Source organism: Mus pahari, chromosome 3 (assembly GCF_900095145.1).
Source record: "Mus pahari chromosome 3, PAHARI_EIJ_v1.1, whole genome shotgun sequence".
Taxonomy (NCBI): Eukaryota; Metazoa; Chordata; class Mammalia; order Rodentia; family Muridae; genus Mus; species Mus pahari.
In genome coordinates this window covers 60,053,708-60,060,914 of record NC_034592.1, presented here as the reverse complement: position 1 = coordinate 60,060,914, position 7,207 = coordinate 60,053,708, and positions in this window count along the sequence as shown.

Below are 7,207 nucleotides of genomic sequence, written 5' to 3'. Positions count from 1 at the left end.
AATGCAGAGGCAAGCGGGGATACAGCCTTCGGTAACCATTCACACCGGTTTCTTCCGGAAAGGGACTTCCTGTCCCTGGAGCGTTTCTCTACTCCAATCCCCTCCTCGGGGACTTCTGCTTGGATGATGAAGCTGAAGGGCACCTGATTGCTCTGAGTACCCCATAGCTACTTTCACCAGGCAGACTACCAAATTAGGCATGGCATGGAGACCCTCGTTTCTGCTATTGCCATTGTGTATCCTTAAGGAGGACAGGAAAACGCTAGTGACTTTTTTATAGCTGCTATATAACAAGAGAATGAAATGTCAATGCAGAGAAAGTCCATTTTTCTCAGTCTGGTCTGAGATCATTTAGGGTTATGAAGGCTGAGACTTGCCTCTCACCTTCAACTTTGTCTTGTGATCAAGGGGTGATGGAATTTTTGGCAATGCAGAACAGCCAGCCCAGTAAGACATTCGAGTATGCAATCAGTGATTGAGGCAAATCTGTACATGCTGAGGGCTTGGGTGAGCATGCAGATGCCAATTCTCCCTCTGCCAACCTACGTCACCTCCCCTAATTCAACACACTCCAGAGAAGTTGTGCGAAAATTGTTCCCTTGAGATTTTTTTTTTTTTTCAAGACAGACTGTGTAACAGCCCTGACTGTCCTAGAACTCACTCTGTAGATCAGGCTGGCCTCAAACTCACAGAGATCTGCCTCTGCCTCTCTGCCTCTCTGCCTCCTCTCTGCCTCTCTGCCTCTCTGCCTCCAGAGTGCTAGGATTGTAGGTATGCCCTACCACTGGTGCCTGCTGGTCAGAAGAACTGTTTCCTCTGCCTTGAAGTTCACAGTTTGCATCTCAAATCACTCAGTTATCAGGTGGATAATCAGAAAGACTGAGAAGAAAGCAGACAGAGAACAAGGAACCCACTCCACTGTGCTTTGTCCTCTCTTGGCCCCCAGCAGTGTCTTCTCCCCATCTTCAGCATCTTCGCCATATCTTCAGGGTCCACAACTCCAGCAGAAGAGCACCCAGAAACTGCACAAGCAAAGCCTCTTCCTTCCATGTTGACTTCTCATCCACCCAGCCTCATTGACTAGCCGAATGATCTAGTCAAACTACTTGCTAGCCCCACCCCAGGGACTCTTCATCGCTCTTAACTGTCACTCTGGGCACCTGAGCGGTTTTATGGCTGACAAGGTTCTCTACTTGTACTGCCCTTACGAATGGACGGATATGCAGCTAAAACAGAGCTGGGCACTCCCAGAATCCCTAGGAATTGCTAATTTCAGTAAACAAAGAAAGTCACGGATCCTAAAGAGCCAAGACCTGGCAAGCCAGTACTTAAGCTTGGTCTTAAAACTTGTCTGCAGGGCCTTTCGACATGCCTGCTGCTGCAGAGAAGTGGAAAGATGTCTGTTGGGACCCTGGCCAACCTGACCAGGAGCCACATCCCAGTGCCAAAGAAGCATCAATGGTCGTAAAGAACGCCCCTAAGGCCAGCATCCCTGTGCCTACTGAATGTTCTATTCTCAGGACTCAATGAAGCCTACTGCTCCAAATTAGTGCATTTTAAAACGACCAAATAAAATGAATGAGGTGGTGATACAGAGAAAAGAAAACATTTAAGGATAATGAGGACCAAGCACAGAGCTTCATGCTATACAGGGAGGAGAAAGGTCAGTAAACTTAGCACACGCATAATAGTCCTCTCAAATCATCTAATTAATCTTTATCCAGCCAGCATGTACTGGTTTAACCTTTTCATTCTGTACTTCTCACAATATTTACGAACTATGGCCTCTCAACAGGAATAGAAAGGATACCCATTTCGGAAATTTGGTACTAAGCGCATCCTGAATGTGGTCCTGCGGGGAAGGCAGGGAGGGTGTGCCCCTCTTGTGCTGGGAACGATGTGGAAAATGACTATACTCAGGAAACATAATCCAATCATGTCGAGATGCTGCCTGCTTCCCAGTGCCAGATTTACCTGTAATTGGTAGCTGTAGGGTTTGAGGTTGAGTTTGGGCTTGAGATAACAAAAATTGATCTCTTCTAAAAGAAAACAATGGAGCTGACCTCAATAGAAATCAAGCCTCGACTTGCTTCCTCCCAGGGAGAGTGTAATTGGTAATTTACTAGAAAGCCTTATCCAAAGGCAATTTAATCCATAAGTGGACCACAGCTGCGGTTTCTGAGAATAAAGAACATTAAAGAAGTTGGTGGGGTAGGAATTCCGAAGGCGTATTTCTCAACACATAGTTTCCCAGGATGGGTATACTAACAAACCTCCAAGTTTTTAAAACTTTGATTTGAGAACAACACAGGAAAATAAAGCAGGGGAATCACCTATAGAGACAGTCATTTTAAATGTTAATTTAAATTTATTTTAATTAAAATGCAAAGCAAATATCCATATTAATGGCGTGCTACGAGGTTTTTTCCAACACACATACATATGAGTTAAATATGTTGCATGTATTCAATGCATGTATAAAATGAGTTAAATATATTTACACAAACATTTATCTTTCACTTTATGGTGAAAGCCTTCAAAAATCCTTTCCTCTCTCCTTCGGAAATGTGCCGTGTAGTACTGGTGGCCGGCAGTCACCCTAATATGGGTGGACACCCCAGATCACCTGTTAAACTATAACGTAGTGCCTGCTTTCCACCATGGATACACTCCTTTCAATGAACCCCTGTGACTCCAAACCCCTGTGAGTCACACTAAGAACGAACCACACAGACACAGGAGTACCCTGAGATTGTCTGTCTCCTCCAAGTCCACCTCAGCTAGCACACACAGAGCCCTCCAGAAAGCATCAGTCACTTGAAGCACTGTCCATGAATAGGAGAACTCTGGGAAATCGGAGCCGGCATGGGCTTGGGAGGGTTAGACAGCAGCCAGATCACAATCACTCTGCTGTCCAGCCGGTGCACAGACGTTTGTTAAGTGTCTCCCATGACCAGACAGTTCTAAGTAGCTTAATGATTTCCGACCCGTGGCAAAACTCCATGTAACTAACATAGCCACGCCAGTCTTAGAAGTAGAGAAACAGAGGCACAGAGATTGTATGGTTTGCCTAAGGTGGCACACATAGCAATAAGAGAATCCATTAAACCGTAACTTTTTCAAGGCCAGAATTGATATTTTCTTCCTCTCGGGATACCAAAGACACTTGGTACTGTGGTCTGTTTACCTGAGCAGCTCATAATAGGGGTTTGTGGAAACAAGGATGCTGAATTGAATGGTTTAGGTACGCATTAGGCAGCAGGGGGAAAGGGCCCTGCTCCGTGTGTAAGAAGCACCTTGCCTAACCCTGGTCAGCGTTGTATTTTCATTAGAGAGCCTTCTTTCTTGATGTATGGCACACCACAAATGCACGTGAGCCTCCACCCCTCCCCCTTGATACTGCCTTTCTCTCATGATGGGTACTCATTATAACTATTAAGCATGCTAATATCATCATAGATGTGTTTAGTTTCAAGGCAAAAAAAAAAAAAATACTGATTGAGTATTCGAGCATGGTGCTACTGTCAGAGTTTAAAACATAAAAGAAGGGCTACCAAGGCGACTCAGCAGGTTAGGGCATTTGCCACCAAGCCTGTTAAAGAGTCTGCCTAGGGAACCAACAGAGTGGGAAGAGAGAAGCAACTCCATCAGGTTTTCCTCCATCCTCCACATATGCACATGGCATAAGCACCTACCATAGGGGAATGCTAGGGTGGTGAGGTGGGAGTGGGTGGGTGGGGGAGCACCCTCATAGAAGCAGGGGGAGGGGTGGGATAGGGTTTTTGGGAAGGGGAAACCAGGAAGAGGATAACATTTGAAATGTAAATAAATAAAATAACCAAGAAAAAATTATATATATATATATATATATATATATATATATATATATTTGTGAAAAACATTTAAAATTTAAAAAATGAACAAATTTAAACACACACACTATACCCTAGAATAAATCAGAGGCAACTCTGCAGGCCACATGCAGGGCAGATGAGATTCTAGAGGGCCTAACAGGGTCCAGGCATTTAACATGGAACCAGAAACACGTGGGAATCCCCAGAGTTGTATGATGTGGAAACTTCAGTTTGGTTTGAGAGCAAAAAGGCATAGAATGGATACCTATGGAAGCCATCAGCACTGTCTTACCTTCCTGTGGGGCACTTGGGACTTCTGCTGAGAAGGAAACCCAGGCTGTGGGGATGGAGGAGATACCATGTGTGGCTCTCCGAAAGTCTGTAGGGTGATGATGACACCAAGTCCGGACAGGACACCCACACAGGATCAAGGGGTCTAAAACATTCTGCCGAGTGCCTTGGAATAATGAACTAGCAATGAGATGTGGAAAATAAATATTGGATTCCTACTGTATTGGACAGTTGGCCTTTGTCCTCAACTCCTAGCTTAAAGCTTCTAAAAATCCTTCGGAATCCCCAAACTGATAAAAGAGGCTTTGTATGCTAATAAGAGTTATCAGAATCCCCTAGATAGGATCAGAGAAATCCCCAGAAAAACCAAGACATAGTGAAAGGTTCAAACCTCCCACTAGCAGGCTTCCAGAAATTAAGAGAGCCTGAAGACTGAGTTAGCAGTCAATGACAAAGGGTTTAATTAGTAATGCTGATGTAATGAAACTCCTTTAAAACTCCAAAATAATACTATAGGCTTAGCAAAGCATCCAGGCTAGTAAGCACATTATGAGAGAGATGTGGGAGGAGGGGGGGAGGGAGGTTGCTGGGGGGAAGGGGAGAGATGGTTCTCAAAATGTTCAAGATCCATAAAGAAAGAAAGGGAAGGAGGCCAAGTCAAGGTCGTGGGATGCTCCCAGCCAGGTAGGCCTGATGTCCAGGCAGCCAGGGCTTTGTTGCCCTCTTATCCCAGGGCTGTTATGCTGTCCTCACTGTCTTCCATGGTTGGTACTTCCCCAACTTCACATCTATCCTCCGATTGTTCCCTGCCAAATCAACACTAGCTCCCAAAACCTTTCCCAAACATCCCTCAGTCCTTCTTACAGGGCCATACCTTCTTCATCCATGGGATCATGGACATTGCTTGCTCTCATTGTATTCAAAAGATATGTGAATAAAGCTAGGATTATTATTATTATTATTGCCAAATAATAAGATCACACAAATAACGTCATCTGCAATTCAGCAAGCCCACACATGGGGATGTTTTGGTATTACAGTTTATATACATACTGAGCAGAGTAATTTAAAATAAAGAAATGGATGACTACATACTATAATTTGTCATTGTTAAAGAACGAAGGTGATTGGATAAGTAGACGGGACAAATGCACGCCAGGTAATATCGACAGCATGCTGGCTAATCAAACACCCAATCATCTTACCTGACACGAGTGAGAATTTGCTTAAACATTCTGATGATGTACAGAATAGCTTGCAGAGGGATTTGTTCCCAGGTAATTGGCAGGAACTGCAGCTCATTAAATTAGCTCTCATCTGACATGCCAAATGATGCTCACAGCTGATCCATTAGATCATCAGCAAGCGATTGTTTATCTCTTCCGTGAGCCCAGATGACAAATAAGCAATTTTAGCCAAAAGGGTTAAGGCCAGTGCCAATCATTATTCACACTGCAACTTAACTGATTCTCTGGCAATCAATACCATGAGTTCAGAATGCAATACAGCAGTTTTTCCATATTGTAGCACCCTTATGTGAATATGCTGCCAGGTTATAAACAAACAAACTACTAAATAAAGACAGGTCTCAAATGCAGTTTTTATCATCTGATTTTAAGGGCTTGAGGAAATCTGTAAGCCCACAGTGTTCACATGGGGCACAACAGAACAGGTACATTAACAACCTCCTACCCAGATTATTGCGCTAAGCCATAAGAAGTAATAAAAGGTGACAAACGAGAAATGGCCATGACGGCTTTAATGCTTCCGTTCAACTTCTCAGATTCATCAGGAAATCTGAGATAATGATGGATAAAGTATCTCTAAGTGGCTCCCATGAACGTGGGAGTTAAGGTCTTCATTCCCTCACTTGGAATTAAGATCTTGGGAGATCAGTCTAAAGCAGGACTTGTCAGCACCACAATGCCTTACTCAATCTGCCCTTGACATGGCTGGCTGTTGTCTCTACTAAAATACACGCCAATTCCTTTCCTGCCTTTCTCTCCTCTCATCTAAAACTTCTGCCAGTTTGGCAAGTGTCTAAGCTGTTAGGAAAGCGGCTCCTTAAATTGTACAGAAGACCAAAATTTTCAATAGTAGTAAGGAAACCTGCTACAGAAGAGGAGGAGTTTAAATCTCAGGACCATGACTCAGAAACTCTCCATCACCGTGTCTCTTGCCAGCACAGTAAGATGAAGGCAGGAAGACCACTCAGTCTCGAGCCCTGGTTTCTCACCCACTGGAGTATGCATGTGCCAATCTACTCTGGGCATCATTGGTTTTCATCATATGTCTCCTCCCTTCTCTATGGGAATTGTGGTCTTTAGGACACTTCACAACTCATCTTGGTATATGGAATCCAGAGAGTAGAAATAGTCTCCTCACACCTGACCTGTGCTGATAATACATTCAGGGGAAAGAATTGGAGTTGCTGCCTACTCCGCCTAATCCAAAACTCTGGAGATACTTCCTTATGCCAGTCTTTATCTTTGCACTAGCCTCCAAACCAAGATGATCAAAACTTGGTAAAGAGGCTTAGTGAAAAGCCCTTCTTAGGATCTGTTCCAGTAATCATGGTTCAAAAACCCCGGAGAAAATAGGTGATCTAGGTTCTTAAGGTAGTATGGGTAAATAACATAGATAATATATCAGTGATTAAAATAATAAATAGCATGCACAACACTGGAGAGATGGCTCAGCAGGTAAAGTGCTTGCTCTGTGCAAGCCTGCGGACCTTGATTCAGGGCCCCAGCACCCACAGAAAAAGCTGATCATGGCTGCAGGCACCTGTAATTACAACTCTTCAAGGCAGAGAGAGAGGGAGCCCTTGGCCTCGTTTCCCAGGTAACCCAGCCAATTACTGAGCTCCACGATCAATGAGAAATCTTGTCTCAAAAACAAGATGGAAGACACATGTCAAATTTTGGTTTATACACACAGACATACATACACACACCTAAATATATACTGGCACATATGCAAACATACATTTGGAAGAAGAAGAAGAAGAAGAAGAAGAAGAAGAAGAAGAAGAAGAAGAAGAAGGAGGAGGAGGAGGAGGA